At 35.8% G+C, this 20,175-nt stretch overlaps 1 protein-coding gene across 1 annotated transcript in view; it reads left to right on the top strand.

Moving 5' to 3' along the window:
- Positions 1–20,175, top strand: part of Cdk14 (cyclin dependent kinase 14) — a 701,075-nt gene that overhangs the window by 13,991 nt on the left and 666,909 nt on the right. The gene's annotated exons all lie outside the window — the stretch shown is intronic.

Raw genomic sequence — 20,175 nt, 5'->3', positions numbered from 1 at the left:
TCAGAGGTATTTTACAATTTAGTATGCCACTCTTTTTTTTAATATTTATTTTTTAGTTTTAGGTGGACACAATATCTTTTATTTTTATGTGGTGCTGAGAATGGAACCTAGTGCCTCATGCATGCTAGGTGAGCCACATCCCCAGCCCCAAGTATGCCACTCTTAATGATACTCTTCAGATCCCCAAAATAAATGTTAGAGATTCTCTGATGCCCTCATTTCTCTTAGAAGCCCCTAATCACATCAAATGAACCTACTCAATTTTAGGCTAAAGTCTTGTAAAAAGCATATGAAGTCTGAATCTCCCTTATGAGAAAAACATTTTTTAACGATAACTTAAGTATCACTTTGTACAACGCTCTTTTGCATAATACTATATTATATGGCCAAATACCCATGTGTACAACGCTCTTTTGCAAGATACTATATTATATGGCCAAATATCCATGTTTCAGAGTTGTACAAGATGGCTTGTATAAGAACTATTTATGTAAAGTTCTATCTAAAGTTCTTTCCAATTTCCAAAATCAGTTGATAAACCTGGCTATACCTTTATTTTTATTGAACAATCCTGACATCTAGTGGTTAACCCAAGTAATTCCAAGGAATGATTTCACATTTTTCTTAATTCATTTAAACATAAGAACTTGCTATTCAAATAATAAGATATCTTTGAACATATCACTGTACACACTTACTTATATAGAATTAAGACCAAAAGGAATTCCTGAGTGAAAGTATATGGATATTTAATGTGATGATATTAATTGTTTATTCTCCAAAGAAGTTTGTGCCAATATACCCTTCTACTGTGATTAAGAATATTTCTTTATATAAGCCCAACAAAGGGACTTGAAAAGCCCAAATATTACTAAATGTGATAATTTTTGTTTTATTTTTCACTTCTTAATAAGGTGGTTCATTTTCATTACTTTTTTTTCTTATTTGTTTTGGCCACTCGCATTTCTTTATCAGTGAAATGCCAACTCATATCTAGGACTCATCTTTTAAGATTTTCTAGTTCATGAACAGTTCTTTAGTTAGCAATGAGTTTTGCTTATTGAAGAAATCAGTAATTTATCTTTTTTACATTGAAAGTATCTTCAACAGTTTGTCATTTATTGTTTATACTTTGTGATTGTTTTTTGTTTTGCAAAGTTATAATTTTTCCTATAATAAGATATATCAGTACTTCCCTTTATAGTTGTTTAATGTCATATTTAAAATGACCATTTCCAGCCTCAGAGAGAAAAATTTGAAAATAATATTTTCTTACATAACATATTCAGTATGTTAGGTATAGTTTAAGTTTGAATTTTTGTGTTTTTTTTCCATTTATCCCTTTCGTATCTCTGATATTTTAGTAAAATAAGAAAAGGAAGGAATCCAACTTTATTTTTCCCCTAACAATGTAAAAGAGATTGATAAATCTAAATATAACTATTAAAAACATTAAAATAGGATCTACATAGACTGATGAGAAAAGATTAAAAAATATACAGAGTAGAACAATATTTGATAATATATATAGAAAAATTAATTCCCTAGAAAGGCACAGAAAATGTCTGAAAGAACACCACACACACACCAAAAAAAAAAACACACACGTATATATTACAACTATTATGAATTATTCTAAGAAGTTCATACAGGATATTGGCAAGATAAGCCAAGAGTTTGACTTTTGTCTCTATTGCTTGAACATATTACCATGAATTTGTATTCTTTGTTATAAAAATTTTTAAAGAATCTTTAGTAACATGGGACAGTGTCATAGTTTGTCTCTGGAATGTCCCCCCAAGGCCCACGTATTAATGGTTTAGTCCTCAGCTTGGTGCTTTGGAGAACTGGCAGAATCATTAAGAGGGGTGCCTAGTGGATGGCCTTGGGTCATCCAGGATAGCCCTTGAAGGGGAAAATGTAACCCTAATCTGTTATCTCTTTTTCACTCTGGCCATGAGGTGAGGGCTTCCTCTACCACATGCTTCTTCCTTGCTGCAGACCCAAAAGTAATGGACCAGAAACCATGAACTAAAACCTACAGAAACCAGGAGCCAAATGAAATCTTTTCCCTTCTTGATTATCTCAGGTATTAAGTTATAACAATGAAAAGCTGACTAACAGGTGATATTTGGAATCTATAGTTAACAATAAGTTAAACATCCTACTTTGGAAAATAAAATAATATCTATGCAAAGAAAAAAGATTGGCTGCTATATACCAAAAACATTAGCAATGCCTTCAAAGTGGAAGGATTTGGGTAATATTTATTGTTATGTACTAATCTCTTTTATAGATACTTTATAGTGGGCATGCATTATTTTTGTGATCAGAAAAAGTGTTAAAAGTTACATCAGGATTTATGAATTTCTGTGCATAGATCTCTGTAAGATATTTTTAATTTTCTGTAGCTTTTGCTTTTCTTTCCCCAAAGCTTTGCACGACTCTTCTCTCTTTCTCCCACTCCAGTCACCTTTTTCACCTTTGTCTTGTCAGGTATTGCTTATAAAAGAGATGTACTTCATTAATACCTCTGAGAGAAGAAATTTCTGGTTCATGGAGCCAGGAGACAATTGGATACAAAAAAGAAAAATATTTCTTTCTTTCATCAAATATCAGTCATGCAAATTTAATCCTAGAATTTCTCCTCCTTATATGACCAATTTAATTTTTATTTTGTTTAAAATAAGAAGCAAATACTTTTGAGGTTTTTCAAATTCTTTCAAGGTCGTTTATATAATTATACTCAGCTTTGTTTCAGAAAGGATTTAGAGTAGCTAGTAAAAACACTAAAGTTTAAAAAATAAATAAAATACAAATAAAATGTAAAATGCGAGAGTGAAGAAAGCAGAACACGGAAAATGTGACAGAAGGAGAGGGAAAATAAAATCATAAGATGAAATCTATTCCTTAGGGGCCAGTACTCTCCTTGAGAGGGTTCACTAGCTTTTGTAAGCAGCCCCTTAACTTCCCTTCCACAAAAAGAGATTGTAATTGGAGTGGATCACACTTTCCTAAGACTAAAAGCCAGAAGGAAATTGCTCCAGTGCACGATGCATGTTTAGACAATAATAATGACAGCGACATCTATTGAGGCTTCCTGTGAGTCATGTGCAGTGTCAAGCTCCGTAAGCCATGATTTTATTTACTCTTCATAATGACCCCATTTTTAATGGGTTTGTTAGTTGGCTTTCCATTACTATAACAAACATTTGAGATAATCAACTTATAAAGAGAAAAGGTTTATTTTGGCTTATAATTTTAGAAGTTTCAGCCCATGATTTGGTGGCCCCATTGCTTTGAACCAGTGGCAACACATCACGGCAAGAGTGTGTGGCCAAGCAAAAACACTTCACTGCTGGGAAGTGAAAGAGAAGAAGAGAAAGACCAAGGTCCCATAATTTCCTTTGAGGGCACATCCCCAGTGACCTAAAGACCATTAGGCCCCACCTCTAAAAGATTCTTCTTCCTCCTCATTGCACCAAGCTGGGGATCAAGTCTTTTAACCTTTGTGGGGACATTGAAGATCCACACTGTAGCAGTGGGGAACATTTATTGCTGCTTCTCATGTTTCTACCATTGATACTTTGGGGAAGAAGCTGATTTCTAATTAACTTCCCGGGAAGAAAACATTTGGGAGGTCCTCCCTGAGCTCCTCAGTTTTGCCCGCCCGCCTTACTTCTTCCTTCTCAGAAGGAGTTTGATCGAGTTTGTAAATTTAAGAAATGAAATGAGCAACTGCAGTTTCTCTAGCCTAAGTGGATCTCTGCTCCTCCATTCACCACCTTTGCTCTGGAGAGCTCTGCCTCTGTACTTCTGGGATGTTGATGTTTTCCTCAATTCAGGTTTATCAGCAGTAAACCTGGCCTTGTCCACAATCTGTTATCTGAAACTTTTGGGGCCAGGTGAGTTTTAAAATACAGAATTTTCAGATTTTGGAGAGATTGTATGGTTCACAAACAGATTTTGAAGCAGCATCCTATCAAACATATTAGGATTTCTGTAATAAAGGATATGAATAGCCACACCAAGTGAAATAAATCAAGACTATATCATATCAATTCAGATCACGTTTTACTGTGAGATGAATTCAGATGATATTAAATTTTGATGCCAAATAAATTACAAAAGCACTTTAAATTTTTAGAGATGTTTAGATTTTGGAATTATAGATAAGGGATATTTGGCTGTCTTTTGATCTCCAACTGTCTGACTTCTGTGTCTACTTTCTCTTATTGGTTCTTGGCTTGGAGAGTGAAAGAAGGCCGGAGTGAATACACCAAAAAGGTAAGGAAGCTTCAATTTTAGCCATCCTCAGTTGTACAGGCCTTTTCTTTATACCCACAACTTATTTTGTACTTATAAGTTTAAATTTTTTTTCTTAAAAATATAAATTTTAGGGGCTGGGGCTATGACTCAGTGGTAGCACACTTGCCTGGCATGTGTGAGGCACTGGGTTTGATTCTCAGCACCACGTATAAATAAATAAAAATAAAGGTCTATCAACAACTAAAATATTTCAGGGCCCACAGAGAAAGATATATTGCCCTTGGAGAAAGGTATGATTGCCTTCCCTGAAATTCTAATGGCCAGAAAGTAGTTACTATTATCATCACTATCTTACTTGTGAACAGACTGAGGCCTAAGAGCTTAAATCCCCTAGCATCCAGTTACAAGAGGCAAAGCCTAGTTTTAAACTCAGACAGTGTAACTTTTGAGTTTGTGCCTTTAATCACTGCCTTTCTCTATCTGTGGATAAATATAATAGTTGACATTCTATTTCTAGCTAAAGTAAATCCCAGAGGATATTCTTTATCCATAGGAAAATAACCTAAAGATTCTTAATTTCTATCATTCTCAGTCTATAGCCTAAAGTCCTCTAGTAACTCAGGAAAAGTGCACTGTAATAACCTTCCTCCTCCAGAGAATCCTGGGGATTAAATCCTGTTGGTACATTACCATTCTCCTGATACTGAGCCTTCAAAATTAAGCAGACTTTCCTCTTTTTCCCCCCAAAATGTGATTTTTTTTCACTCACCACATATTAAGTATGTTTGAATTTTATAAAATTCAATCTGAAAATCAGTGAAACTGTATACACAGGATCCTCTAAAATTTCCATAACAGTGAACAGTCTCAAGGTTTTATTTCTCTACATAACTCTATACAACAAATCTATGAGAAATGGAAAGCACCAAATACCCACACTTTATAAATGACAAAACTGAGGACCAGAGGAAGTAACTTTATTAGTTGGCAAAATTGGCAACCAAGCCTGGGACATTTTCCCCTTACTATAACCATGTCTGTTTTATATAAATGCTTGAGAGACTTGTTTCTCCTAAGGGGAAATGTAGAAGATGGTTTATCTAAACAGCATCAACATTTTTAATTTTCTTAATTAATAAAGTCCTTATAAATGTTCTCCAATTCCATTTTTTTCTTCCACTACCCAGAAGTAACAGTAATCTGAATTTTGTATATTAATCCATAAATATTTAATAATACTTTTTCATTTAACATTTTTAAATGTAAGTTTTTTTTATATAAGTTTCTCATTTTATAACTACCATTTCACAGTACGATTTTTGCACTCAGTGTTTTGAGGTTTATATTGAAATTTAAAGCTAGGAGATTTATGCCTTCAGCTTTTGTGATACTATGAATGAGGTCTTTGTTTCAAGTACGTTTTCTAATTGGTTAGAGCCAGTATATGGGAACTCTAATGACTTAGAATCAAAGAACCTTTCTCAACTCATTTATCAATTTACAATAGTTTATAGTTTCATCAAATTTTCTACATGGGCAATCATCTGAGAATAAGGACAAGCAAGCAGTTTTAGAATGATCATCTTTCTCAGTGTGACCTGCTACTCTGCAGAATAAAAAGCTCACAGGATATCTGATTTCTAAACTAAGATCACTCTCCAGTACCTACAAACCTATGTTCGTATGCAGTTATTCAGGACTCTCCTAATCCCCATCTTGAATGCTTTACAAGATATAGTATTCTAAAGATGCTCTTTTCTTGCTCTGTCACCAAATATTTTATTTCCCAGAGATTTCTTGATTGAGTTCAAATGGAGCACTCTAAAACAAAGAACTGGAAACAAATGCAAAGTGGTATTTTTTATTTCAAGAAAAGCATATTACCTCATTTTAAAATAATGAGATTTTTAGAAAAACGTTCTTTAGATTTAGGAATCTTCTAATTAGATTTCTACATGAATAGATTGAAGCAAAGATTCTCTTTTTGTTTGTCAACACAAATTGGAGAAAAAATATGAGTTCAACATCATCTGCTCTCATTGAGAAGAAAAGTAAAGAGTCTCATGAAAATAAAGGTCAAAGACCTATTATTATCTTTGTGGCATTTATTCTGACCTCCTAACATTGCTAGGAAAAAAAGACCAGTAATCTTAATAAAGCAAGAGTCTCCTGGGAGAGCATCGTCTGGTTTCCATGTGAACAGGAAGCCAGAGCTTTGACTATGTCCTTCCTAATTATTTTGAAATGATATTGTTAAAACATGTTTTCTTTAAACTCTGCACTATAGAAAACATTACCAAATAAATATGTGTCAATTAGTGTTCTTTGGATGCAAACAAATAAACCAACTAAACAAAATGTTACTGGAAATATTTTGGGGATAGACTCTTCAGAAATTGCCTATGTAGACTCCACTGTGTTCCAGTCTTGTTACTCCACTAAAGATCCAGACCTGGAAAAGAGACTGATTTGCCTGATTCATTCCATGTGGTCCCTCCTTGATAATGTGTGTTGGTGGCTGAAGGAGGGTACATTTGCTTTCATGTCCTTCCAAGACTGCATCTGATGGTGAAGGGAAAGTTCCCAAGGAAACCGGGGCTTTCTTATTCAGGAGGTGGCTATACAGGAGGGCACAGCACATGTTCATTGCACCCCTTCTGTTGTGTTTTATATCAAGGCTTAATACAGAGTCTCCAGGCAGAACCTCCCAGCAGTACCACTATAGAGGTTTAGGACCCCAGAAAGAGGTGAATCCAATGAAAGCAACTGGAGAATTGGGGGAAAGAAGCTTCCATCAGGTCCATAGCAGGCATCCAGCTGCCAGTATGAACCCAGTGCTCTAAAGCAGCCTATCACACACGTGAGCAATGGGAATGGGGCTTTGAAACTGATGAGAGTGTTCAGTGAGCACTTAGAGGTAGGATGACCTAGGAAGCTTCCAGGAGAGCAAAAAGAGTGGTCCCCACCCAGGGTAGACTGACTTTCTTTCCCCTCCCTCATTCCCTCCCTCCCTTCCTTCCTTCCTTCCTTCCTTCCTTCCTTCCTTCCTTCCTTCCTTCCTTCCTTCCTTCCTTCCTTCCTTCCATTCAGAGCAGGTAGCTCCCCTTAGAGACTTCTTTGGTTCCCATCTCACAGTTCAGATCTTAGCTTGAATACAGAACTCTGTTTTTTTCCCTAAAACATCATTCCCAGCCAGACACAGTGGCACAGGCTTGTAATCCTAGTAGCTCTGGAGGCTGAGAAAGGAGGATCACAAGTTCAAAGCCAGCCTTAGCAACTTGGCAAGGCCCTTAGCAACTTAGTGAGACACTGTCTCAAAATTTTAAAATAACATTAAAAGGGTTGGGGATATAGCTCAGTAATTAAGCACCCCTGAATTCAATCCCTAGTACAAAAAAATCACTCCCATCATCCTTGATTTGCTTCTCTGCTGCTTCTGTTGATCCTGACTGTAAGGCAAGAAATGTGCAAGTCTAGAGTAGACTCCAGCATTCCAATCTTGGCTCTTCTACCCCCTTTCTGGGTGACCTACCTTATCTGTCCCTATCCCAGATGACTTGAGTGACTGCTGCTGCAATACTTACAGTTTTACTGTTACTTAACTGCCCTCTGTCTTGATTAGATTTATTAAGAAACCAAATCATAGAATTATACCCATTTCTTGTTAGCATCCAATTTAGGGGAAGTCCTAGTCCTTAAAAACTCTTCCAAATCACCTAACACAAGACCAAAATTTATGACAAATCCTTTCAAACACCCTTATTGAATCATTTCACCTTTGCCCATGCTCTGAGTTTTCTCTCTGTAATGAGAAAATAACTTCACCTTTTCAACCATAGGTGTGTTCCTGGGGCTCTTTAGCTGGAGAGTACTCACACAATTATGGGCATTAAAATTCAAGTGACGTAGTTTGGCACCCTATCTCCCCCACTTACCATCTATGTAACCTGAGTCTAGTATCTGGTATCTTAACCTCTGTGTCTTAGTTACTTATTTGTAAAATAGAGGAAATTACTACACTTTGTTCATTGGACTGTTGTATTAGCATGTAGGCACTTAGCACAGTGCCTGGCACCTAACAAGTTACCAATAATATCAACATTTTTTTCACTGATTATATTTATTTATTTATTTTGGTACCAGTGATTGAACCTAGGGGCACTGAGCCCATTCCCAGTCCTTTTTATTTTTTTTTTATTTGAGACAGGGTCTCACTAAGTTGCTTAGTGCCTTGCTAAGTTACTGAAGCTGGCTTTGAACTTGCAATCCTCCTGCCTCAGCCTCCTGAGCCACTGGGACTACAAGTGTATGCCACCATGCCCAGCTAAAACTTGTATATATTTTTGATAGGCAACATGATAGTTTGAAATATGTATACACTATTAAGTGGCTCAATTCAGCTATTATGAGGCATACTAATTATTTTTTGTGATGAGAATACTTAAAATCTACTCTCTTGACCATTTTCAAAATATATTTTTTACTTAGCCATCATATTGTACAATAGATTTCTTTTAACTTATTCCTCCTATCTCACTGAAATCTGTATCCTTTGTCTAATACCTCTTTTTTTGTCCAATACCTCTTTTAATTTTTTTTTTAGTTGCTGATGGACTTTTATTTATTTGTATGTGTTACTGAGAATCAAACACAGTGCCTCAGAGGCAAGCGCTCTGTCACTGAGCCATGGCCCCAGCCACTATCCAATACCTCTTTATGTCTTCACCTCAAGCCCCTTATAACTATTATTCTACTCTACTTCTGTGAGTTCAATGTTTTCAGATTCCACATATGAGTGAGATAATATGGTATCTTTCTGTGTTTGACTTGTTTCCCTTAGCGTAATGTTCTTCATATAATAATGCTCACAAATAATAGAATTTCCTTTTGTATTAAGGCTGAATAATATTTAATTGTTTATATATAGCACATTTTCATTATTCATTATTTCATTATCCATCTGTTAATGAACATGTAGGTTGATTCTATTTTATGAATGATGATGTAATGAATATGGGATTGTAAATATCTCATCAACATACTGAATGCATACCCCCTGGATTTGTATCCAGTAGTAGAATTTCTGACATACAATGATTCTACTTTTAATTTTTTGAGAAACTTCCATACTATTTGCCATAATGACTATACTTGTTTGCATTTCCTCCATCAGTGTTCCAGAGTTCCCTTTACTGAACATTCTTGCCAACACTTGTTATCTTTTCTCTTTTTGACAATAGTCATTCTAAAAGACAGGAGATGTTTATTGTGATTTTAATTTATATTTCTCTCATGACTAGTGATGGTGAATATTTTTCATATACCCATTGGCCATTTATATCTCCTCTTTGGGGAAATGTCAGTTTGAGTGAGAACTCAGCCCATTTTTAAACTGGATATCTTATATTCTTGCTATTGAATTGTTTCAGTTCCTTTTATATTTTGACTATAACCCCTTATGGAATAAATGGTTTGCAAACATTATGACCCATTCAGTAATTTGTGTCTTCACTTAAATGATCGTTTCATTTTTTATATAAAAGCTTTTTAGTTGATATAATCTGATATATTCTGGCTTATATTGTTTATGCTTTTGTACTCATATCTAAAATATTATTGCCCAGACCAATGTCATGGAGATTTCCCCCTAAGTTTTTGTTATGTTTTAGATATGTGATGTCCCCCTAAAGCTCATGTGTGAGACAATGCAAGAATGTTCAGAGTTGTAATGATGAGGTAATGTAGCCTAACCAGTGGATTCATCCACTCATATGGATTAAGTGAGTGGTTGCTATAGGCAGATGGTAGGGGCTGCAAAAGGTGGGTCACTGAGGTCATGCTTTTGGGGTTTATATTTTGTCCCTGGTAACTGGAGCATTCTCTCTCACTCTCCTTCTCCCTCCTTCTCTTTTTCTGTCTGTCTCTGCTTCCTGGTTTCCATGTCCTAAGATGCCATCCTCTGCCCATCCTTTTGCCATGATGTTCAGTCTTACCTGTGGTCCAGAGCTGTGGAGTTGGCTGGCCACGGATTGGACCTCTGAAACCCATGAGCCAAAATAAACTTTTCTTCCTCTACAGTATTCTTGTCAGGTCTTTTTTGTCACAGCAACAACAACAAAACAAAACAAAACAAAAAAACCAAATCAAAAAAATCCAACTGACTAAAACAGTTTTTATTTGGTTGTTTAACTGTTCAGGTCTTACATTAAAGTCTTTAATCCATTTTGAGCTGATTTTTGTATATGACATGTAAGATAAAAGTCTAATTTCATTACTCTGTATGTGATATCTAGTTTTCTTAGCACTACTTATTGAAGAAATTGTTCTTTCCACATTGTGTGTTCTATGCACCTTTGTTGAAAATCAATTGACTAATGCATACATTTATTTCTGAGCTCTCTATTCCGTTCTGTTGGGCTGTGTGTCTGTTTTTATGTCAGTACCATGCTTATATGAGTACCATGACTTTGCAGTATATTTTGAGGTTAGGTAGTGTGACGCCTCCAGCTTTGTACTTTTTGTTTAACATTGCTTTGGCTTTTTGGGGTCTTTTATGTTTCCATATACAGGTTAGGATTTTTGTTTTGTTTTGTTTTGTTTTAGTTTCGTAAAGAAGTTATTGGAATTTTGAAAGAAGTTGCATTGAATCTTTGACTGCTTTTGTAGTATGGACATGTTAACAAAATTCTTCCAATTCATGAATATGAACATGTATTTGTGTATTCTTCAGTTTCTTTCATCAGTGTTCATAGTTTTCAGTATACAGGTCTTTACATTCTTGCTTAGCTTTGTTCTTAAGTTTTGTGGGGGTTTTTTGTAGCTACTGTGAATGGGTTTTTTCAATTTCTTTCTCCTATAGTTCATTGTTGGCATACAGAATTGCTAATTATTTACATATGTTGATTTTATATTCTATAACTTCACAGAATTAATTTATTAGGTTTAACAAATTTTTAGTGAAGTCTTGTGTTAGCTTCTCATTACTTTGACCAAAATACCTGAGAAAATGAAAGGAGGAAAGGTTTTTTTGGCTCATAGAGGTTTTAAGCCTGTGGTTGGCTGGCTCCATTGATTTGGGACTAAGATAAGGCAGAACATCATGACCAAAGTGTGTGATAGAGCAAAGCTGCTCACCTAATGGTAGTTGGGAAGTAGAGAGAAGGGAAGAGTCTGGGAACAAAATATACCCTTCAAAGGCACACCCCAGCCATCTACTTCATCTAACCAAATCTCACCAAGTATAGTTTTCACCATCTCCCAATAAGGCCATCAAATTATTAACCCATCAATGTATTAATGCACTGATGGTAAGAACTCTCATGATTCCATCACTTACCAAGAGCCCCACCTCTCAACATTGCTGCATTGGGGACCAAGACTCAACACAAGGCTTTTGCAGGACATTCCAGATCCAATAGCAAGTCTTCAGGGTTTTCTACTTACAAGATTGTGTCCTCTGAAAGCAGTGACAATTTGATTCCCTCCTTCCAATTAAGATGCCCTTAATTTTCTTATTTTGCCAGATAGCTCTGGCTAGGTCTTCCAGTACTATGTTGAATAAAAGTGGTAAAAATGGGCATTCTTGTCTTCTATATCTTAGAAAACTTTATGTTATTCTCTATTAGTATGTTAGCTGTGGGCTTGATATGTATGCCCTTTATTAAGTTGCATTTCTTCTATATTTAACTTGTTCAGTTTTTATTATGAAGGGATTTTGAATTTTATCAAATCTTTTTAATGCTTCTATCAAGAAAGTTGTATCATTTTGTCCTTTATTCTATTGATAAAGTGTATCATATTTATTGATTTGCATATGTTGAACCAAACTTGCATCCCTGGGTTGAATCCCACTTGATTGTAGTGAATAATCATTTTTTAATATTTATTTTTTAGTTGTAGGTGGACACGCATATCTTTATTTCATTTTTTTTGTGTGTGCTGAGGATCGACCCCAGTGCCTCACGCATGCTACAGTGGTAAACCACTGAGCCACAACCTCAGCCTGAATAATCATTTTAATGTGCTATTGAATTCAGTTTGCTAGTATTTTGTTGAGTATTTTCCCACTAATGTTCATCAGGGATATTAACCTATAATTTTCTTCTCTTGCAATGTTCTTGTCTTATTTTGGCATCAGGGCAATGCTGGCCTCATAAAATCAATTTGTAAAGATTCCCATATCTTCAATTTTGGGGGGAAGAATTTGGGAAGGACTGGTATTTGTTCTTCTTTAAATGTATGATACAATTCAGAATGGAGTCATCTGTCCTTGGACGGGACAATTTTTATTATTGATTCAGTCCCCAAACTTACTATTTGTGTGTTCACATTTTCTAGTCCTTCATGATTCATTCTTGTAGGTTCTGTATCTTTAGGTATTTATTCATTTCCTCAAAGTTATCCAATTTGTTGGAGTATAATTATTTATAATAGTCTCTTACAATTCTTTGTATTTCTGTGATATTGGTTGTAATGTCTCATCTTTTGCTTCTCATGTTTAATATGAGTCTTCTCTTTCTTCTTAGTCTAGTTAAAGGTTTGTTAATTTAGGTTAACTTTTCAAAAACAAAACTTAAACATTTTTGTTTTGTTTGCTTTCTGCAATGGAGGTCTCACTACAATACCCAGGAAGTCCCAAACTTCTGGGCTCTAATGATTTTCCCACTTTAGCCTCCCAAAGTCCTGGATTTACAAGTATGTACCACCATTCCCAGATCCCCAAAGCTTTTTAAAATTTATCTCTTCTATTGTATTTCTAGTCCCTATTTCATTTATTTCTACTCTGATCTTTATTATTACCTTCCTTCTATTAACTTTGTGCTTGGTTTGCTCCTTTTCTAGTTCCATGAGGTGTAACTTCAGGTTGTTTATTTGAAATCTTCTTTTTAAATGTAGGCATTTATGGTTATAAACTTCCCATTGGAATTGCTTTTGTTGTGTCCATTTTCATCTGTCTTGTATTTTTAAACTTGCCTTTTCAATTCTTTTTTGACCCATCGGTTGTTCAGAAATCTGTTGTTTAACTTACACGTATTTGTGAATTTCACAAAATTCTTCCTGATACTGATTTCTAGTTTCATCCCATTATGGTTGGATCAATTTTCTTAAATTTTTAAAGTCTTTTTTTGTGGCTTAACTTATGATCTATCTTGGAAATGTTCTGTGTACACTCGAGAAAAATATGTATTCTGCTATTGTTGAATGGAATGCTGTGTATACGTCTGCTAGGTTTAATGTGTAGTTTGGTCTAAAGTGTAGTTTAAGTCTTACATTTCCTTATTGGAAGCACATATCATCTAGATAATCTGTGCATTGCTGAAAGTAAGTTATTGAAGTCCATTGTATTATTGTCTATCTCACCCTTCAGATCTATTTGTGTGCTGATATTGGGTGCATATACATTTATAATTGTTATATCCTTCTGGTGAACTGACCTCCTTATCAATATATAGTGATCTTTTATGTCTTGTTTTATAGTTTTTGTCTTAAATTCTATTTTATCTTTTTAAAGTATAACCACCCTTCTTTTATTTTGATTTCCATTTGGATGGCACATCTTTTTCCATTCTTTCACTCTCAGTTTATATGTACCCGTAAATATGAAATGAGCCTCAGACACATCAGATAATTGGGCCTTATTTTTAAATCCATTTAGTCACTTTATGTCTTTTGGTTAGAGAATTGAGTCCATTTGCATTCAGGGTAATTATAAATAGGTAGGGATTTATCTACTGCCATTTGCTTTCTGGTTGTTTTGTGATCCTTTGCTTTCTTTTTTTTCTCTTGCTGTCTTCCTGATTAGGTGATTTTCTCCAGTGGCATTCTTTGATTCCTTTCTTCTTGTCCTTTACATATCTATTGTCAGTGTTTGCTTTGTTCTTACCATGAGACTTACATAAAACATTTTTTAGTTTTAACAGGCTATTTGAAGCTGATGACTTGAGTTTGATAATAGAGAAACTTGTACTCTTCACTTTCCCCACATTTTATTTTTTGTGTTACAGTGTACTTGGTTTGTATTTGAACACCTTATTGAGTTACTGTAGATATTATTTTTAATAGCTTTGTCTTTTAAACCTCATATCTTGTGTTGGTATTTTTGTGCATGAGTAGTTATTCAAATCAATATTTCTGTAGGAGGATGAATACTGGAGAATCCTATTGCATCCTCTTACTGATATTAGTCACTCAACATTGGTTATTATTCTTAGTTCAGTTATAGCATTCTTTTCTTCACCTATAGCCCATATTAATGCTAAGATTTGTATTTGATTTTGCTTTTAAGAAATGATTGAACTATCCTTTTTAAAAATTCTGCACATTTTTGCCAGATTATATCAAAGTGAATTCCAATGTATGCATGCAAATATGTGGATGCATGCATCTGATGAGAAGATGTGAGGATGAGAAGAAGACCCAGCATTTATTGAACATTATACCTCAGACACTTTGCTGGTGTTATTTATTGTTTGTAATAGCAAAAACTAACGAGTCTATTTCTGAAAATATTTTTGAAACTAGATGCAAAATTTTCTAGCAGAACTACAAACAATTCTGCTGAAAGAAGGGGCTGTTCAGCCATCCTCCTGAGGAATTTGAGCTTGATTTAAGTCTGAAGCAAAGATTTGGATTTAATTTAAAATTCTCTGCCAAAGACATGACCTTCAAATCTTTTCCATGAAATGTCTTTTAGAGCCTGAAAAACAAATTCAACTCACATGAGAATGTAAATCAAGTGAGAATATGAAATCGCATATGCTACCTACTGGCTCCAAAGAAGTTTGACAGCCAAGTTTAGGTTATAACAAACTTTGAGATACCCAAAGATGACCTTTTATTTCAAGGTCTGAAATGATTAAATGATTAAAATTGCTCTTTAATAATTAAATATGCCATCTGTATAAGACAGAGTGTGACCTTTCACCCAGGGTCTCCCAGGCTGTTCTAGAATTTCTGCAGTTGGCACATATGGTATCAGAAACCCAGTGCTATTCTTCCTTTGAAATATTAGAGGAGCAGACTTAGAGCAGCTGTTTTTGTGCTGCCAGATTTCATTGAAATGTGGGTTTTAAAAGCTCTTGGCTTGTCATTTTGAGTTAGCATACCTTAATCACAAATCTCACCATAATATAATTCAACTGATGCCTGAAACTCAATATAGCGGAACATTTGCTGAACAATGCACTTAATGCAACAATAGCCAACCAGAATGTATGTTTTCCATTGCAGTGTCCTTTCATGTTATATGTGCCTTCAAAATGTCTAATAGATTATAAATATTCCTTTTTTTATGGCAACAAAATGCCAACAATCTCCATTACGCTGTTCCCTTTCCCCCACTTCATTGGGAATATATAAGAAAATACGACATTTGAAGAGCTATCTGCTTTAAGATTTAGACACTGATAGTACTACTAAAAACTTAATGCAACCCTGTCATTAAGCCAACTGCAGTAATTAGAAAGCCAATAATGAGTTCACATGTCTGTTTGTCTTCATTGTCATATCAGACAACTTCCATGGTTCAGTGATCAACATTTACAATGGTTGGAACAAAGGAATATACTGCAATCACCATAAACAATTTATGTGTGTGTCTGGGAGATGGGGATATCGACCCTGGCTATAATAGTACTGGCTAATTAACCTGGAGTTTTTTTTTTTTTTAAATATGCTTACTTTCAACAGACTGTTTATTTAAAAATTCAACTGATAGCCTATATTTGAGCATTTTCAGTGTTGACTTTAATGTCAGTTTTAGAGATAAACTTGACTCTTCACTTCCATTTAAAGTCTTGTGTGGACTTTAAGTCAGACACGAAGTAAGCTAGTCTTATTTTTAAAATACACTTCACATTTTATTTATAAAAATCAAACTATGTGGAAGTTCTTTTAGAATCTGTTATTTGAATTTTTTTCCTCACATAAATTTATAGCCAGAAATCATGAAAAATTATCCCATTTGCTTTATTGAAGCATTTATTGTACTCAGGATTGGGATTCATTATATTGAATTCCAGGTAGAATACGTGACCTAAGTTTCATTTGGCTTTTCTTCCCCCAGGAAGATTTTAAGTCATGAAGATAGATACTGAGCATGCGCTTGTTTATTTATTTCAAGTGTGTGTGTGTTTTTTTTTAATGTGTTCCTCCTATGATGGGTGCAGGAATATTTACCACCCATGGATGAAGCATTTAAGAAGTCAGTATATAAAATAAGTAGCCATCATCCAGAATGATCGTGTGTATGTGAATGTGAGTATGTGTGAGGAGGGCTGCCAGAGTGGGGAGAGAAGGAAGGAGAAAAGAGGACAAGAAAATTCAAGGAAGAGACGAGACAGAGGGCAATTCCTTTTGTGAGGGGAAAGTATGCTGGATCATCACAATAATCCTCTACTCCTATTTTCTTTCTACAACTGTCCCACCCTGCCCTTTGCAAATCATATTACCTGAGATTCTTTGCCCTCTGGCTTTGGGAGGACAGATAGCAGGAGAAGAGAGGTCATGGTATTTTTCCCCTACTCTCTTAGGCGCTTACTTCCTCTACCTTGTAACCACGGTTCCTGCTGGGCAATCCTTAGGTTGTCTCTCAATTTCACCTCTCCACTCTTAACTTTGTCCTTCAGTTCCAGGGCTGAGAAGAGTCCCCCTTTCTTGTAAGTGCCTGGTGCTTCGCCATCCTTTGTTCTTGTTACTCCTGCCATACCTATAAGTGTGTTTCATCCCTTCATTGAATTTTCTTCGATTAACCCTCCTGTATGGTCAGACTGACACAAACACAGAATGTCCAAGAGGGTTATATGGAGGTCACTGTACTTTCCCATTTTCAACATACACATAGAGGAGAACAAAGCTGGACTAAAACAGGCCATTTCTGTTGCTACCAACAGAGGGCATCAGTAGACATGCTCAGACATTTACAGCATGAATCGTTCTTTCCATGAGTCTGTTGGCTCCTTCTCTCTCTTTTAAACAAATATCAACTCTTATCTATACCTGATAAATGCCAAATCAGTGAAAGGGTTGAAATCGTTATAATAGGTATTCATTTTCTTATGACTAAGGCAAAAATAGAGATTACTTGAAAAAAAAAACACAGGAAAAAAACAGATTGCAGGTGAATGATTTTTTTTTTTTTCCACAGTAGCCACTCTGAAGGACAAAGAGTAAATCAAATGATGACAGAAAAGTATTGTTCCTGTAGTGGACTGAATTGTGTCCCCTGCCAAATGCCTATGTTGAAGCATGTCTGTAATTGGATATATGACCTTTATGGAGCTAATTAAGATTACACAGGACTTAAGAATGGGACCCTATTCTAAGGGGACTGGTGTCCTTATAGAAATAAAAGGAGAAACTAAGAGTGGATGTGCACAGAGGAAAGGCCATGTGAGGACACGGAAGGGCTATCTACAATTCAAGGAGAGAAGCCTTAGGAGAAATCAGCATTGCTACAACCTTGATCTTGGATTTATAGTCTCTAGAACTATGAGAAATAAATCTCAATTGTTGAATCTCATGTTTGTAGTGATATTTCTTCTGGTACCCTTAGCATACTAATCAATGACAAATTAATCCACAAAAGACTGAGGCAATGGGAAAAAAAAGTTAATTATGTGTGGGTAAATGATTGCCTAATTTTTTCAGAATGTTCCTATCAGTATTTGTGTCTGGGTCCTTTAAGAATCATCTGCTAAAATGGAATTAGAAGTTTATTTCTTAAGGAAACAGTTGGAAAAGATAAAGGGGAGGGAACTAGTGAAGATGAAGAGAACCTTCAAACAGCAATGCAGGTCTGACACATATAAAAGAGAGAAGAAATAAGATTGACTTGGTAGTTTCAGGGTACAGAACAGTTCCAAGAAAGTTTCAAACAGATTGATGGGAGTCCTCACGCCAAAATATCCCATTGAAGGCATTTTACATTAGTATCCCTGTCATATTTGGTCTTGACTGAGAGCAGCTTATAGGAAGCATGGCCTTGGCATGAATTTAGTGGAGAAATCTGAGGAACAGCAGCTGAGGTTGTGAGTCACTTATGTTTTGATACGGACATTTTCATGGCCATTATCCCATAATATCAAGATGGCTTTTAACAGCTATGGAGACTGAATTCTTCCAAGTTTGAACCCAGGGGAAGACAGGTTTCTTTGTTCCAGCATTCCTGGCAAAATCCCTGAGATTGTCTTGAATTGGACTGTTTATGTCATGTGCCCATCCTTGAATCATCATGGTGCTGGGAAAATTCTAAGCCCTGTTTATTCAGGTTAATTTTCATGCTCTACTTCCAAGGAAGAAGTTGTAGCCCACTCATACCGTGAGAACTGGGGAGTAGTGAGAGACAAATTTCCCTAATAAGTACATTCCCTATACAGAATATAAGTATTTTTTTTAAAAAAAAAAACTTTAATTTGCTACCAGGTTACTTTTCAAAGACACTGTAGCAATTCATAGTTTTACCAAAGGTTATCATGATACCTTTCCCTCCCACATCTTCACCAGCAATATGTGTTAGCAGTTTTAAATGTTTGTCTATCTGGTGGATGCAAATGGATTGTTCACCATTACTCAATTTATAATTTCCTAGTACTGGTGTTTAATATATATTTTTTGCACTATTTATTCCTGACTTGGTTTTGCTCCTGCAGAAGGCCTCTTTAAATCCCTTGTGCATTTTTCTATTTTCTGTTTTGTTGTTGTTGTCATTGTTGTTGTTCTTGTCAGTTTATAAGAGTACTTTTCATACTGTAGCTAATAGTCCTCTATCTTTTCTCTGCATTACAAATAGGCAAGGGAAAAATAGTTGAACTCTATGCATTTCTTTACTTTCTCCATATTTATTGTCAATATTTGATCCAATTGCCCCCAAATCAATAGATCAATATGCCAGGAATGTGTGGGACAACTCCATCATTCTTTATTTTAGTTTTCAGTACTGGGGGTTGAATTTAGGGGCACTCTGCCCCTGAGCAACATCCCCAGCCCTCTTTAACTTTTAGTTGGAGAGGGGGTCTCAGTTGCCCAGGCTGGCCTGTAGCTTGCCATCCTCTTGCCTTACTCTCCCATGTGGCTGACTTTACAGGTAAGCACCACGACCCCCAGCTCATTGTTCATTTTTGAAAAATGGAAAAAAAATAAGCAGTGGTCAAGGACAAACTTCTATCAGCCACCCCTCCACACTCCTGCTGGACTACTATTGCTCAAATTTCAGCCATTTGGAACCTCCTTTCCAATTCTTGCCATATCCTTAAACTATGTACTGTTATTTGTTTTTCTGACATTTGATTTTTTAACACAGATTTATTTTAAAAGGAAGTTCGCATTGTTTCCATTATATCATTGTAACTACTAGTTATATTAAAGTAATTACAAAGCTGTGGAAAAAGATATTCATCTGTGTAGCACCTAATACACACTGTACATCGATTAAGAAACCCATTAGAGCACATACAAGAGGGTCACCAAACTAGTTAAGGACAAGATCGAGGGTTTTCAGAACTGCACGTTTCACATCAGCACTCCATCTCACCCCCATGAGGTGGGACTGGTGGTGGGTTCGTTTACATTGGAGGAAAGGCGCAACTGCTTCACACGCTGTGGGTAGTGGAATTAGAATCAAGGCCTTTGTCAAAAAATAACAACTTCTGAAAAAGATGGGGACTTTGGAGGTAAACAGACCTAGATCAAACCCAGGGGATGCACTGTACGGGTGTTCAGGGCCCCAGAAGCCCGAGCCGAATGCCCACTGGGATTACATTACCAACATTCGGCATTCTAGCCAAACTATTAGGGGTTCTGAGATTCTGCTAATTATGCTGAGGTCCAGGCTGGGGTGGGGAGGTGTCAGGACCCCGGGCAGTGATGGGTCACAGTCCCTGAGCAGAGTCCGCCTGTGCCAACCGGCAC

This window comes from Ictidomys tridecemlineatus, chromosome 2, assembly GCF_052094955.1.
Source record: "Ictidomys tridecemlineatus isolate mIctTri1 chromosome 2, mIctTri1.hap1, whole genome shotgun sequence".
In the NCBI taxonomy this organism is placed as follows: domain Eukaryota; kingdom Metazoa; phylum Chordata; class Mammalia; order Rodentia; family Sciuridae; genus Ictidomys; species Ictidomys tridecemlineatus.
This window is presented reverse-complemented; position numbering and strand designations above follow the sequence as displayed.